At 36.5% G+C, this 16,031-nt stretch overlaps 8 non-coding genes across 8 annotated transcripts; 2 read left to right on the top strand and 6 right to left on the bottom strand.

Annotated features, from left to right (window-relative positions):
* Nucleotides 1-7,450: 7,450 nt before the first annotated feature.
* Trnaq-uug lies at nt 7,451-7,522 on the top strand. Its single transcript has one exon. It is a non-coding gene; the product is annotated as a tRNA-Gln (tRNA).
* A 7,119-nt stretch (nt 7,523-14,641) lies between these two features.
* Trnay-gua lies at nt 14,642-14,732 on the top strand. The gene is given in 2 exon segments: nt 14,642-14,678; nt 14,697-14,732. It is a non-coding gene; the product is annotated as a tRNA-Tyr (tRNA).
* Nucleotides 14,733-15,081: 349 nt separating this feature from the next.
* Nucleotides 15,082-15,153, bottom strand: Trnaq-uug. Its single transcript has one exon. It is a non-coding gene; the product is annotated as a tRNA-Gln (tRNA).
* An 84-nt stretch (nt 15,154-15,237) lies between these two features.
* Nucleotides 15,238-15,309, bottom strand: Trnaq-uug. The gene has a single exon. It is a non-coding gene; the product is annotated as a tRNA-Gln (tRNA).
* Nucleotides 15,310-15,402: 93 nt separating this feature from the next.
* Nucleotides 15,403-15,474, bottom strand: Trnaq-uug. The gene has a single exon. It is a non-coding gene; the product is annotated as a tRNA-Gln (tRNA).
* An 82-nt stretch (nt 15,475-15,556) lies between these two features.
* Nucleotides 15,557-15,629, bottom strand: Trnaq-uug. The gene has a single exon. It is a non-coding gene; the product is annotated as a tRNA-Gln (tRNA).
* A 90-nt stretch (nt 15,630-15,719) lies between these two features.
* Nucleotides 15,720-15,791, bottom strand: Trnaq-cug. Its single transcript has one exon. It is a non-coding gene; the product is annotated as a tRNA-Gln (tRNA).
* Nucleotides 15,792-15,919: 128 nt separating this feature from the next.
* On the bottom strand, nt 15,920-15,991 carry Trnaq-cug. Its single transcript has one exon. It is a non-coding gene; the product is annotated as a tRNA-Gln (tRNA).
* Between the last annotated feature and the right edge of the window lie 40 nt (nt 15,992-16,031).

The following is a 16,031-nucleotide window of genomic DNA, read 5'->3' as shown; positions in this document are numbered from 1 at the left end:
CTGATTTGCGGCGAAAAATTCCGCGGAACCTATCCTTTGTATTTACTCAGAAAGTGCGTTTACGCTTCCTGGTATTTGCAGGGTTGAACGTGCCACTTCCTCACACTTCCTATGACCCGGATACAAATTCTGATTTCCCGAGGAAGTTTCCGCGATACGAATAGTTTATATTTTCTCATAATGGACTATTACCTTACCTGTCATTCGTATTTTTGCTTTTTTTACACTTTTATATTTCCTACTGTTGTATATGTTTCATCTGATGTTTGCATGATTTTATGTGCTGCACTTATGGGCATCATATTTAGAATATCGAATTTGGGAAGATTTTTTCTTTTGGTCATTGTTTTTGAAAGGAGGTCTTATCGTTTGGGTGTTTGTAGGATTTTAATTGAATACACTTGATTTCATTTCAAATTGATTTTGTTTATTTTCCTTTTTTGTTTGTAATACATATTAGATTCATACATATCATTGTACACTTATTATTATTTTTTTTTTATTGTTGAAATTATGCGATAATATTATGCAATGTAATACGGTATATTTCTGCTTTTAACAAATTCCGATTTCTTATATTTTATTTTAAACAATTAATCTTTCTAAGTTACAATTATTTATTACACACCAAGTTCGTTGCTTGTTTACATCATGCTTCCTAATAGCCTATAACTATCGATATAATATTTTCCTCATTAACTATTTACAAATATGTAATATAATTTATAGCGTATTACAATATTAAATATCTTTTTAGTGGATATTGTTGATTGTTGTGGCTGCATTCCGGTCAAGGTATGAGAAGATCAGGATATAATTCCATTCGAAGAAATGTTTTTGCCTTTGAAATATCCCTTATCTGTTGTTTTGCACAGGAAAGATCTTGTTCCGTATGATGTTCCTCTTCATATGAAATATGTCTGTAAAATATATATTTACATTAATCAAACATGAGATTTTCCAATTTTTCGAGATAGGAAAGACGTAACACTCACACACATACACACACACATATATATATATATATTTTGACATAAATCAATTATTAGAAAGTAGTAAATCGTTTAACGAAGTAACATCAATAAACGTTATAATTCGAATAAATTACGATAATAATCCTAATTGAAGCATTTAATGCCCGCTGGCGTCGATATTCCAATAATTCAGGCAGTTTCTGTCACGGGAACGTAATGGTGTGAGGTGTAAGGGTTCCTCGTTCGATTCCCGCGGGATATCTGGTCCTTCTCGGTTCCACGGCAATGCATCACTCTGTCCGCAGCCCCGTAACTCACCGGAGCGTATTCTCTCCATCTCTCTCTCTCTCTCTCTCTCTCTCTCTCTCTCTCTCTCTCTCTCTCTGTTTCTGTCTCTCTCTCTCTATCTCTCACCCATACATTCTCACATTCTCGTATATGTAGGTATACCAACACGCATGGTCGATAGATGCACGCGTATAGCTTCCGATAGAATACAGATGGTTAATATGTGAGTGTGAATGTATGTTTGTGTGTGTGTTCACCCGCTCTCACGAACTTGGCCGAGAGCATAGCGATGGAAAGACAGGGTCGAACAGATATACGGCCCGAAGTGAACGACGTATCTAATCTAACCCTTCTGGACAAGATACTCCGTGATGGCCGAAAGGGGGTTCGATGCTTCGGCCATGCGTTAACCGTAGCTCGCCACAACGGGCAACGAAGTGTAATCTAAAATTACAAGAATCTACCCTGGCCGATCCAACGATTTATCACGCACGACGACGACGACGAAGAGGACGACAACTAGAATGACCACCGTGGCGAACTTGAACCTTCTTGAAAAGGGTAGACTACTTACCTATAACGTAAACGATAGTATTCGATTAGATAGCTCGTATGTATAGTACATGAAATTCGTGAAACGTTGAAATAGTAAAGAAGTAGGTATTCACTTTAAGATATTTTTATCTTGACTCTCTCTCTCTCTCTCTCTAAAAAAAGGAGAACAAAGAAAAGAAAAGAAAATAATCTCCCTGAATCTTGTGACTAACACTCGGACGTGTTCTTCAAGATTTTAAAGGATCGTTTAGCAAAAGTACTCTTTACAGGTTTGCCCGTGCGAAACGTTTCATTTTAGATCACACAGTTGGAGTGCCAAAACTTTGGCGAACGTCTGCTTCGATTCGATCTTGAAGATCGACGAACTGTGAAGGAGTAAAATTGAAGCTGGAAAGGGTGAGATTTTCTTTCTCTCTCCTTCTCTTTCTCTCCTTTATCTTTCTCTTCATCTTTCGATGTAGTTCACTGTAAGAGCGAAAAAGCATTAAAGTTGACACAATTGCACGGCGGGTGGTACATACTGAACGTGTGAGAATGGATAAGAGAGAGAAATGAAGATAAAGAGAAAGAAACAGAAAGAGAGAGAGAGAGAGAGAGAGAGAGAGAGAGAGAGAGAAAGAGAGAGAATGAGAAAAACGAAGAAACGAGAAGAGGGTCGGAACTCTCCCTTCCTGACAATGTTCCTTCCACGCTCGTCCATTATCCGGGGCCTGAGAGGCAGCAAAAGTGAAATGATAACCGCCAACTAGAGTAATGATCTAAAATGGGCGTGACCATGTAGATGCCATCGGCAGATAACGCCCGCATCGTGGCATCTGCTCCTTCAACTTTAGCCGATGCAACGACGAGAACGACCACAACGACGAAAGAAAAACAGAGAAAGAGAGAGAGAGAGAGAGAGAGATGAACGAAGAGTACGTAGTAATAATAAAGAAAGAGAGTAAAAGAAAGAGAGAGACGAACACAGAGTGTGTAATAATAGTAAAAAAGAGAGAAAGAAAGAGAGAGAGAGAGAGAGAGATAGTGAAAAGGGGAAGAAGAACCGATGCAGATTTTAAGATATAAAAGTCCGACCTCTTTGGAGCACGTGTACGGCAAGTCGCACGCGTAAACGCACGCACGCAGGCACGCACTCACTTACTCACTCACTCACTCACTCACTCACTCACTCACTCGTGCAGGCACGCACGCATGCACGTAAAATCCGGTCGAACGCGCACGTGTATTGAGAATGCTCGCACCCAGCCGGAACTTCCGCTTGAGAATCGTTCTTATTCGACTTTACTTCGAGTGCGAGAAAATTTATCGACCCCCGTTCATTCTCGTTGAATGTTTTTACGAACGGTGTTCTCTATCTTTGTCTTTCTCTCTCGCGCTCTCTCTATCTCTCTCTCTCTCTCTCTCTCTCTCTCTCTCTCTCTCTCTCTCTCTCTCTCTCTCTGTCTGTTCTCTGTCCCGTTTTCTCTCTTTCTTATATACTTTCTCGTTGATGAGTTCGTCTCAGAACTGACCTGCGCAAAAATATTCCAATGGAATACTAACAAGATCGTGCCAAGTTCACGTACCAAGAACGAGCTTTTGTTTACTCTGGTATTCAGAATAAAAGAATAAAACGTGCCCTTGATCTTATTGTTGTAAATACCTAAATCGATATGTTTGTTTAATATATATATATATATATATATATATATATATATATTCTTTCTTTATATTTTAATTATTTTAACGTTTTAGTAAGTTAACAAAATTAGTAATAGAAAAATTTAATTAAAAAATGAATCAATAAGATATACCAATAATTTGATCGATCCAAAAGACTTCCTATCGAAACAAACGATTATTAGATTTTTTCTTATAAATCGAGTAGCTGCTGAAAGTAGTTACGTTAGTCACGGGCCATTTTACCAACAGGCGTGACGAGCATGTATTTGAGCACATACACACACATGCACACAAGCTCTTTTATTTTCCAATGTTAATTCGTGTCGGTTGGTTGAACCTTTCATACATCAACGTTACACATACACACTTACATACAAACTTTTGAAGTGACTAGTGTCCCCATCTCCCTTCCCTCCCTTCTCCTATTTCTTTTTCCTCTTCCGACTCGTCTTCTTGACGGCACGACGTCCCTCGACCCTTTTCCTTGCGTACGTTTTAAAACTCAACGTTCGGTAAGCGCGAGTCAGCCACGTGGCGGCATAGGGGTTACTTAATGCGTTTGCACATAAACGCGATTCCACGTTGCATCGCGATCGCTGACCTAAATGCATGCCTAATAAATGAACACGACGATAAGAATTAACGTTTAAAATGTTTACGTGTATATTCGCGCATACGCTTGTGCATGTGCGCAATGATACGCATGTACGAAAAAATAAAAGCTAATCCCGATATATTATTTTCATTAATACGTTAAATTTTCTAATAATATAATTGTCAATGTTTCATTAACATTGTTACTATTATATTAATTATTAAAGACCATCAAAGAAAATGATAGGAGAATGAATCGATATCATCAAATTTATTAACGATATTAATGATATATAGTCTTGGGAAATATTACATCCACCAGTGATACACTATCTTCTCTATAATTTATAATTTCCTATTTAACTTCGATGGACTATCTTCTTGGTTTACTGCTTTTCTCTGACAAAGTGTATATCGCACGAAGGCACGACCATACCGAGGGTCGTGCAAACTACTCGTCGACAAGACACGAGCAACGTGCATACATTAGAGATCATTAGGCCTTACAAGGTAAATTAGAGATTATAAATGTAGAGTGTGGTATAGGTTGAAATTGCTCGAAGGGAGAATAAGAGAAAGAGAGAGAGAGAGAGAGAGAGAGAGAGAGAGAGAGAGAGAGAGAGAGAGAGAGAGAGAGAGAGAGACGGACAGACAAAGAGAAGAAAAGAGACAGACAGACAGACAGAGAGAGAGAGAGAGAGAGAGAGAGAGAGAGAGAGAGAGAGAGGAAAAGAGAGGTTGAATCGATCCAATTAAGAGGACGAGGAAAATACGAAGAGAGACGTATGCCAACGAATATGGTCGTGGGCAATAGGTATGGCTCGATAGATAATTCATGCCTCCCCTGGTTTATGTGATATCAATCTTTAATCCAACCGAAGCCTTTATTAACCATCTAGGTACCTATTGTTCGCCGTTCTACAAGGGTCATTTTCGAAAGAGTAATTTCAAGGTGTCAAAGAGTTCGGTCCCGTTTATTAAAACGTACAATACGTACGTACGTACGTACGTACGTACGTCTCGTTTCGTTTCGCAACTACTATATTCGCAATTTTCTCTTCTATCTTTTCTCCTGCTTTTTTTTCCCTCTCTATGTCTTTCTCTTTTTGTTTCTTCTTTTTTCCTTTCTTTCCTACGATCCTAAATATAAAAGAAAATTAATAAAGAATTATAAGATGATAGAGTATCGCGTTCGTTTAAATAGATATACCATATAGGTATATACCATAATGGGTATGGGACGAGGCGGGTGGTCTCCTTTTTCTTTTCTTTTCATTTGTAATTAATCGGAAAGGAGCAACGATCGCTCCGAGTGGGTGTGTAAAGAAAAGAAAAAGAGAGAAAAAAAAAAGAGAAGAGAAGAAGAGAAAGGGTCGGACGAAGGTAGGGATTTTTAAATTCAACGAATTTATAAAACATATTCAAAGGGAAAAGGGTCGGTATTGCGACAAAGGACGACAGTACATACGTACTGCGGCATATCAAAAGGCAGAAAAGAGAAAGAGAGAGAGAGAGAGAGAGATTGAAAGGAAGGGCGCGCGAAGCATCGCAAGGTTCGCCTATCGTTGAAATGATCAAAATGATCGAAAGGTGGTGAACGACGTCAGTGTTAGTGGTGGTGATGGTGATGGTGATGGTGATGGTGGTGTTGTAGAGTCGTCGGCGTTTCGCGAGAGGGGTAAACTGTAAAGTGAATCTCATTAGTCGTACCCCGATGCATACCGACAGCAGGGGGCGTCACTTTGATGTCAAACGAGCTGCCCCCGGGGCCGTACTGCTGTAGCACGCGCCATTATTGTTATTATAGGAGAAGAGGCCCGTTTCTAATTATCGAAGAGAGAGAAAGAGAGAGAAAGAAAGACAGAGACAGAGACAGAGACAGAGAAAGAGAGAGAGAGAGAGAGAGAGAGAGAGAGACCGGAAGTCACGGCTCAAGACATCGATCTCGTTTCGATAATCTTAAACGATAAGGGAAAATAAGAAAGCATTATGGATATAATTATTATTCTTTTAAATCGAGAATATAATTCATTGCTTCTGTGCGAAAATAATTGTCCTTTGTAAATGATAAAAGCCGCAATTATTTTCGCACCAATCTAATAATTAATTTGTATCGTCGTTTCATTTTTATTTCCTTTTTTTTTTTTTATATATATATAACGAATAACGATAACAAGCGATTAAAATAATTACTCGATACGTGACGAAAATCTCGCGTATTGGGAATATATTTTTGATACTTTTTTTTTACGGTCGAACGAGCTATTAGCTCGCCTCAATTACAACGATTTTGAAACGATAGATCCGGTATACGAAGTAACGTGGGGAGGGTGACGATTAAGCTTTCGAGTCCCAGGGTGGTACTCGATATTAATTTTTCTCCCCATCGCGTTTGGCTTAATCGTTCGTGATATCCTCTCTCTCTTTCTCTCTTTCTCCCTCTTTTTCTTTTTCTTTCTATCTTAAACGTAACGGTATATAATACAATGATCCGGTTGTAAAACGATATAGAAAATAAATTCGTAGCGAGACCGAAAGAGCACATGTCACACCGATTGCACATCCGCTTCCGTAAGAGTTTCTCCATGGTGGCCATTATAAAATCGGGTCCCACATTGACGAGAGGAAAAAAAAATAGTAACATAATATTTATTGCCGGCTTCCGTTCAATTAAGGGTTGACACGGTTCTCGCTTGAGTAATAAGAGAAAGATAGAGAAAGTTACATAGTGAATGAAATGAAGGGAAGGGTTCCTAAACCGAACGTGTAGGAACTCTTTCTCTTTTGCCCTGTCGATCCTTTCGAAATCTATGTCCCTATTTAGAAGGGGCGGCATGAATTTATACCGCTCGCACCCCTCTCCATTCCTTCCCACTCCTTTTTCTTCTTCCGATTTCGGGACGACGCTCGCGAAATTGTTCGAGGGCTTGTCTTTTTCTTTTTCTATCGAGGGTCGAAAGGAGTGTCTAACACGCATCACTGAACTTCTCACAAATAGCCGTCTTTAGAGGTGGGACACCGAACGAGTACTTAGACGTGTTGTCGTCTATTATATACGTAACGCTTTGTTGATATTCTATGGTCTTTTAATAAATTGTTTCTCTCTCTCTCTCTCCCTCTCTCTCTCCCTTCCCTCTCTTTCTCTAATGATGATTGAAAATTGACGTTTAAGTAAATAAATAATATTTTCTTTCTAGATTTATTAAACGATTTAAGAAGAACGTAAGAAATTTTAAGATTAATCGAGGATAAACATAATTTTGATTTTATGATTAATAATAATATATAATTGAAAAATAATAATAAAACATATAATTGAATAATAAAATCGATAATCTCCTATTAATGTAGATAATCTTGAAAAGGTATATCATCGAGGTCCCATGGTGTAATGGTTAGCACTCTGGACTTTGAATCCAGCGATCCGAGTTCAAATCTCGGTGGGACCTTCTGACATATTTTTTTTCTTCTTTTTCGTTAGAAAATCGAACGATGAACGTTAATAAATAATCGTAACAATCTCTGAGTAGTAAATAATTTATATATATTTTTTTAATTAAATAAATGGTAATGACCACTACGCTCGTGTCGAAATAGTTTGTCTTGAGCAACGATGGATTTAAAGATACATTTCCATTTTTATTTATTTCAGTATCTTAATCAGTATTTTAACTAATCTACGACAAGTATATTGTAAATTAAATCCTCCTTATATATAAATATTTTGACCGATATAAATAATGATGTGCCAGGTTTGCATCATTTAAATTTTATTATAAGTACTGACCAACAAGATATTAATAGAAATACTGAAGCTTACAAAATAAATAGCATACCCATTATTCTCGATAGAAAGTCGAATTAATTTATTTAATAATTTACGATAATACGATAGAAGTAGTCATTGTCGATTAGATAAGTTAATGTTACGTAAGCCATGTGTCTGCGTGCAGACTGATCGCGGTATAGGCTAATCTCTAATTGCGAAATTCCAAATAACGTTTCGAATCGTGACAACACGATCTCATTCTCTATATATGTACACACATATATATATACATATGTATATATATATACATATGTATGCACATATTATACGCATTTATATTTCATAATACATGTATACTAACAACGTATGTACATATCTATAATAAGAGACAATTTAGGAGAGATCTATTTCCACGATCTATCTCCATCGTCGAAAGCACTTTCACGAAACGCAATGGCTTCGTTCGTCAAACACTTATCTTCGATCGGTCGCACGACGCATTGACTTTTACTACCCGCTGTTGCACCTGGTCGCGTTCGCTCTCTCTTTGCGTTTTAACACAAAATTATGGCGTGACGCGCGATACTACCGGTGATTGGGAAGAAAAAAAAAGAAAAGAAACAGAAACTCATCAGTGAGACAACGCGAATATGAAAGAAAGTGAGAGAAAGAGAGAAAGAGAGATAGAAATCTTTTACAAGATAGGATAAGATCGGTTGTTTTTAAAATGTATTATCGATATAATTATACCAATATCATTCTCGTTTATTTATTCACGAAAGATTATCGTCATTTATTAACGATCTACCTCCTACATGCAAACAAATCGAATGTCTTGATAAATATTAATATTATCATCGATAATGATTATAACAATAAACCATAACAATTAATTATACTATATAAATTATTATTAACGTAACGTTCTAATAAATATAACACTGTTGATATTATCATTATCGATAATCGTTCGTTTATAATGATAAAAATTGATTTGACGATGATAACGAAAATAATGTCGAATAAGAAACTTATCGTAACGCAGACGAATAATTTAAAAGTTGATAATACTCTTTCTCGTCAGCGAATTCTAATTACAAGATGTAAGATCGTAAGTATCTTCCTTTCTCGACAGATTCACATGATCTCATTTGCATGACACTCAGTCGTCTCTGGGCGCATGAACGTCGACTCTGTAGGTGTACTTTGGAAAATCGATTTGAAAGAGAGGAAGCAAGATAGAGAAAGAGTATATATGCATATGTGTGTATATGTGTTAGAAAGAGAAAGAAGGAGAGAGAAAGGAACGTGGTAAAGGATGTAGTGGCTATATTCTCGAGAGTTTATCGTAATCTGTGCCTGGCAAATGCTTCCAACCAGGTTTATCCTTTGGCCGTTTCGTAGGAGCAACGATGACAACGACAACAACGACGACTACGACGACGATGAGGTACATAAAGAGAACCTTTACGATTCCGTCGAGACGACGGAAGGTACGAACGAACCGTCAGGTGTAAATACGTAAGTATGTAAATACGTAAGTACGTAAGTACGTAAATCTTTCACATATTTTTCGTTCCTCCTTTCCTCTTTTCTCTCTGATAATTTTTCTAGTTTGATTTTTTTCTTAGTTTTGTTCGTGTCGCTGAATATCGGATGATGCCCTCTCGTGAAAACGCACAAATGGACGAACGTACGAAAAAGAAATAGTAAGAGAAAGAGAAAGAGAAGGAGAAAGAGGACGAAGAAGAAGAAAAAAAGAAAAAAGAAAAAGAGAGAAGTCTAACGAGCCAGATGGAACAAAAGCGATAGGGAAAAGCATGCAAAGCTCGAAGATAAATGCTTTTGCTGTTGAGCTCATCCATTTTAGATGCGAATACCACTCTCTCGTGCCTCCTATTGTCTATTCTCTCCTTTTTGCAGTTATCTATTTGCACTTTTTTTTCTCTATTTTTTCCCCTTTTTTCTATTTTTTCCTTTTCTTTTTTTGTTATTTCCGTTACCTCACTCTCTAGAATATAGGAAGAGGTACGTGGTTTTAATAGCGAACATTTATGCCGTCTCGTGTCTCGTTTATCGCACCTCTGACAAACTACTACGTTCTCTGATCTATCGTTCATAATTATCGATACAATGATCCATGATGATAGATAATACTGGCGGATATTTCGTTCGAATATTATTGTCGAGAAAACTTATATTAGTGTAATAAAACTTAATGAGTGAGATGGCAATCAAAAAAGAAAAGAAATATATATGAGAATATACATATACATATATATGTGTGTGTGTGTGGAACCATATGGAATGTCAAGATTAATCGACGATAATCGTAAACAATAAAGGAAAATGAAATTATTGAATGGTATATATACAATAGTTAATTTAGCTAAAGTCGTTCATTAATCGTTCCGAGTTCTAATTTCATGGATTTCGACGAAACGACGACTATCGGTGAGAAGTAACGTCTAATAGACGAAGACAGACGACGATGGTAGGTAGACGACGTCGACCTAAGCCAAGAAGAACATTTTCCTACGATCGTTACCGGAAGTTCATCAAGATGTGACAACGCTACCGTGAAACTCTCGCGCGCTCGTAAAATACTTTCTCAATTTAAATTTGAGAGAGAGAGAGACGATCCTCTGGAACTTTCCGGTTAACGAGCGGAACCCCATAACTCAGACGAACGATAAAATACCCTTGGTAATGACGAAACGTGTAATCTAGAGTCGCGTGAGCCATCTTCTATCTCTCTCTCTCTCTCTCTCTCTCTCTCTCTCTCTCTCTCTCTCTCTCTCTCTCTCTCTCTCTCCCTTTCACTCTTTTTCGATGATAGTGTATAGAAAAAAAAGGAAAAAGAAAGATGCATCCTTCGAGAGTCGTCCTGTCGACAAGAATATTTTCTTCATTTTTACAAAAGTATTATTAGCAAGTTGATATACCATCATAAAAATATTTTCGAGACACTTCCAATATACATATATACATACGTACGTATCTCTTTTATGTAATGTTTATACGTATACGTTCGATCGTTCGTAGGGAATACTAAACAACGAATGCGTTCATCTCTTACCGGCAAGTAACGGTAACCGTAAAAATAACGTAGCGTTAAATTAAACAGATTTATACCTCGAGCTAACGGAATTTATCGGCCTTTAAACTCCCGCGGCGGAGCTTAGCCGATCGGCAACGTCGAGCTTTTACTTTGGCGAATATAGTACCTAACTATGTATGTCTTTCCCGAATTTCCCGTGAAAGCTCGCTTCCTACAATTATCTCGAACGAATACCTACTCCTCATTGCCGTAAACCTATCCTTCTCGTCTGTCTTCGAAGCTTATGCGAGAGAGATAATGCGCGAACAGAGTAGCTTTCTGTAGAATTTGAGGGAAGTAAGAAATAGATAGACAAAGAGAGAGAGAGAGAGAAAGAGAGAAAGAGAGGAGAAGAAAGCATTAAGAGACAGCCCTCGATTGGATAACAAACATTTTATCGCGTTTAATTTTGCGAACGAATTCGCTTTCGAGACATTAAACAACTTTAACTACGCACTTTGGCAATAAATAATATTATGCGTGCTAGTCGTTGTCGTCGTCGTCGTAGTCGTCCCCTCTCTGTCTCTTTCTCTCTTCCTCACCCTCTCCATTTTCTTATTCGCGCCTCGCAATTAAATAAAATGCGATACCGGTTCGTAGTTATAACTCGAATCCTCATAGTTTATAGCCGTAGTATTTCCTCAAATCCAAACATAAAATAAGTAACTGTCTCTCTCTCTCTCTCTCTCTCTCTCTCTCTCTCTCTCTCTCTCTCTTTTTCTCTCTTTCTTTCTGTCTCTCGACTATTCCATTTATTCGTAGTACTTCGTATCGTATCATCCACCGCGTGTAAAAGTATCAGAGAGTTTAAGTAGGATATATGTATAATATCATTCCAAAGAGCTACATCATCGATCCGTTGAAAATCGTTTGGTATTACTACGTTACCCACTCAATATTACGATAAAACGTTTTATAGGAATATCGTCTATGAACGAAACGATCGTTCGTTATGGACCCAACCCATCGAACTTTTTCTTCTTAATCTTCAATATCAATAGCATATACCACGTGACAACTTCCCCTCCTATCTAAAATCTTTTCCATATCTTAAGGTAGAATTACGGAAGGTATGGCTGCCTTCGGCCAATTTGCCAACGTACTCGTAAAAGTCTGATATTCGAGATTTACGTGCGTCACGCCAATTATAATGCATTTTATTACGTCCTACGGGGTCGTTCGTTCATAGCTTGGTACCACTAACGCCACCTCCTCTTTACCACCACCACCACCACCATCACCTTCTCCACCACCACTCTTTACGAAAACTTATATCGTAAAAGTGCCGTTATTAGGGTTTCTCCTTTTTAAAGGTGCCTCTGTCGATGGCCGACGACGTTTAAATAAGACGCGCAGAATTTTTTCTTTTCTCCTTTTTCTTTCTTTCCTCCCTCTTTTTTTATTATTATTCCTCGACAAAAGTACTTACTTGCGTATAGCGCCATAGTAAAAAGGATTCTAAGGAGCCTCGGTGGTGATCCTTCGTAAAAAGAAAAAGGAACGAAAGAAAGGGAAATCGTTCGAGACGCTACGTCGTCGTTTTTGTAGGCCAGGAAATGGCCTATCTTCCGGTATCGAAATGATTACCATGAATGGTGTATTTCACTCTTACATCGTATACAATGTCGCGACTTAACTGCCCCTTAAAAATTGTTTGTCCTTGCATCACCTTGCTTTATATATCGCGTTACGCAGCTACTCCCTTCTTTGTCTCTTTAACTTGTAATATTTTTCGTTACTTTTTTATTTATTTATTTATTTATTTTTTATTTCTAATACGAAGAACGAGGCGACTTTTTAATGGTCACGTTTTTACGAGCAAAGAAAAAGATTCGTTTATATATGTAAACGTAATTGAAGATATTGATCTTATATGATTGAAGAAGTTGTACGTGTAAGTTATACACGATGTTGAAAAGTGAAATGCGCAAGTTTGCCATGCTTGACTTCATTAATCAAGATGTTAAATGTAAACACACGCATGTTTTATCTTTCTCGGCATCGTAAGCATGCGAGGAATCAAGAGAAAAAACGCTGCAATAAATGTGTACATTCCGTAATGTGAAGAATAGAGGGGAGAAAGTGGATCAGCGAACCATGTTAATTTGAGTCGATCGTAGTTTAGTAGAAGAATTTGAACTAATAAATAAGATCATAGAATTAAATGGTAATAGCAATGATAATAATAATGATGATGATGATGATGATGATGATGATTATGATGATGATAAAAATGGTACAAGGAAAAATTTCACAAAGTGTCTTAAAAAAAAAAAATATGACTACATACACGCAGTACGTACAAAACATCGAAGAAAGAGGTCATTTTAAAAACAGCTGCAATAATCAAAAAAATACTACAGTAGAAATAAAATGGTATGTGACTTGATCGAAATTCGTCAGACCTTCTTAAAACTACAAGACGTGAGATATTATACGAATAATAATGATGATGATAATAATAATAAATAATAATAATATATATTCTTCTAATTCATATGTCATACGTATGACTCTAAATTATATAAGTTAAGTAATAAATTATGAAATGTAGACGCAAAAAAAGAAAGAAAAAGAAAGAAACAGGAAAGATTTATTTCGAAATAGTCGGAATTCGAATGAAACGAAATATGTTGAAAAAGTAAAAGGCCGACCATCGCCTCTGTGCTCGAGACATCTTAAAAATATCACATTGCCTTTAATACTTCGTCTTGGATCGACGATCTCGTTGAATTTCTTAACACCCTGAAAACTGTCTTGAGATTTTGCAAGCGTTGCGGCTGTGTCCCTCGTTAAACATTCGTCTCTCATTAAACCGTAGTGCGATCTAACTCCTTAATTCGGCAATGAGGAGTAATTAAGCGAAGGGACGTAGGACGTAGAAGGGATGAAGAGTGAGGTGGTGAACGAGAGAGTGGAGGAAGGAGGGTGGGTGGTTAGATGGAGGCTATGAAAAAAAAAAGAAAAAGAAGGGACGAAGGGGTAAGGCAGAGGTACTTTGTTTCGCAGTAAAACTCGACTTTAATGACTTCATGTAAAAATATCCCATCGAGTTTACGAGTGGCCATCCTAACTCCCATACCCCCATCGGTTTATCTAACGTTCCTTCTATCCTTCGCTCTTTTCGACTACGACCATAACTTTATAGTTTTATGTAAACTGTATCAAGCTATGAAACAAGAACATCCACGACGTTTTGATGGTGATTGGTGAGCTACGTTAGGTATGTAAGATTTTTTGACGTAATACGACACGTACCACTCAGTTTATCTAAGATCATTTAAAAAGAGTATTAAATGTGGATAAGAATCGATAAAATTATAAATTAGAGTTAAGTATAATGCATCCTAATCCATGGGAAATATTGCGTTATATGAATTAATAGAAAAAACAAATTGGATGAGAAATTATTTTTCCTTTAAATTCGTTAAAATTTTTTCTTTTAAATTATGCGAACGAGTTTGACGTGATCGTGTAAGAATATATTTTTATTTAAATATATTTCATTATATATTTGTTAGTGGTTGAAAACTTATTGTATTGAGAAGCACGTATAACAGAATGTTATTAATGTTAAGAAAAATATAGTAAGAGTAATAGAATTTCTTGGAAACGTTTAAATGTATTGATAAATAAATATGAAAATGTATGACATATTAGGTAATCTAATAATTATAATTTGAAAAATGTCCTTCAATACCTTCGATAGCTCAGTTGGTAGAGCGGTGGACTGTAGTTGGAATTATAAAGAGACATCCATAGGTCGCTGGTTCGAATCCGGCTCGAAGGATACTTTTTTTTTATTATCATTTTTTTATTTTATTTGAAAGATCTTATCGTTTAAATAATTTTTAATATAATATCATTACTGTAATGGAAGAAGTTAAAAAGGATTTTTACGAATAAATAGTTTCTCTGTAAGTTAGAAATTTTTGACTTTAAGTAAAAGTAAGAATAGAAAAATTTATTTTCTTCGTTTTCTTGGTTTAAAAATTATGCGGAGTTTCTTTTACAGCATATAAAGCTAAACGAATTTCTGCTGATGATAGAAGAAGTAAACGCAACGAACTTTTCTCGTTTAAAATTCATTCTTTTCGTGTTTGAATGAAAGAGCAAAAAAGCTGATGTCCGAAAGTTTTAGGTTCCACCGAGATTTGAACTCGGATCGCTGGATTCAAAGTCCAGAGTGCTAACCATTACACCATGGAACCTTCGGTGACCAATAAACTTTTTTTGACAATATTATAGACAATCTTTATTTTTAGATTTAATATATGAAAGAAATAAAAAAATTTAGGTTCCACCGAGATTTGAACTCGGATCGCTGGATTCAAAGTCCAGAGTGCTCACCATTACACCATGGAACCTTCGATTCTAGCCGCTACTATAACTCGTATTTTCCCATTGGATTATTTTATCCCAATTTTAAAAAATAAAAATTTTATAAAAAGAATATTATTAGGTTCCACCGAGATTTGAACTCGGATCGCTGGATTCAAAGTCCAGAGTGCTTACCATTACACCATGGAACCTACATGAGTAAAAATACTCTAAATCGAAATTTTTATTTATTTGTTTATCTTATCTTTTCAAAATAATTATTTAAAATAAAGAAGGTTCCACCGAGATTCGAACTCGGATCACTGGATTCAAAGTCCAGAGTGCTTACCCATTACACCATGGAACCTGTTGTATTGTTAAACACATTTGTACTCTAAATTCATTTATTATATCTATCATTTTTTATATTAAATAAAAAATGAATACAAACAAAAACAGGTCCCACCGAGATTTGAACTCGGATCGCTGGATTCAGAGTCCAGAGTGCTAGCCATTACACCATGGAACCCTCCGATAAGGGATGTTTATTGAATTCTGTAAAAAAGATACTCTTTGGCGATCTTTTTTATTTTTTATTTTATATCATTTTATTTTCTTCTTCTTCTTTTTATTTACAATTCGAGGCCGCAAAAGGATAGATTCCACCGAGATTTGAACTCGGATCGCTGGATTCAGAGTCCAGAGTGCTGACCATTACACCATGGAACCTCACGTTTAACAAATATTACGTTTAACAAATAAAATTTTT

Source organism: Vespula pensylvanica, chromosome 10 (assembly GCF_014466175.1).
Source record: "Vespula pensylvanica isolate Volc-1 chromosome 10, ASM1446617v1, whole genome shotgun sequence".
In the NCBI taxonomy this organism is placed as follows: domain Eukaryota; kingdom Metazoa; phylum Arthropoda; class Insecta; order Hymenoptera; family Vespidae; genus Vespula; species Vespula pensylvanica.
The sequence above is the reverse complement of the archived record's forward strand: the minus strand, read 5'-3'. Positions and strand labels throughout refer to the sequence as shown.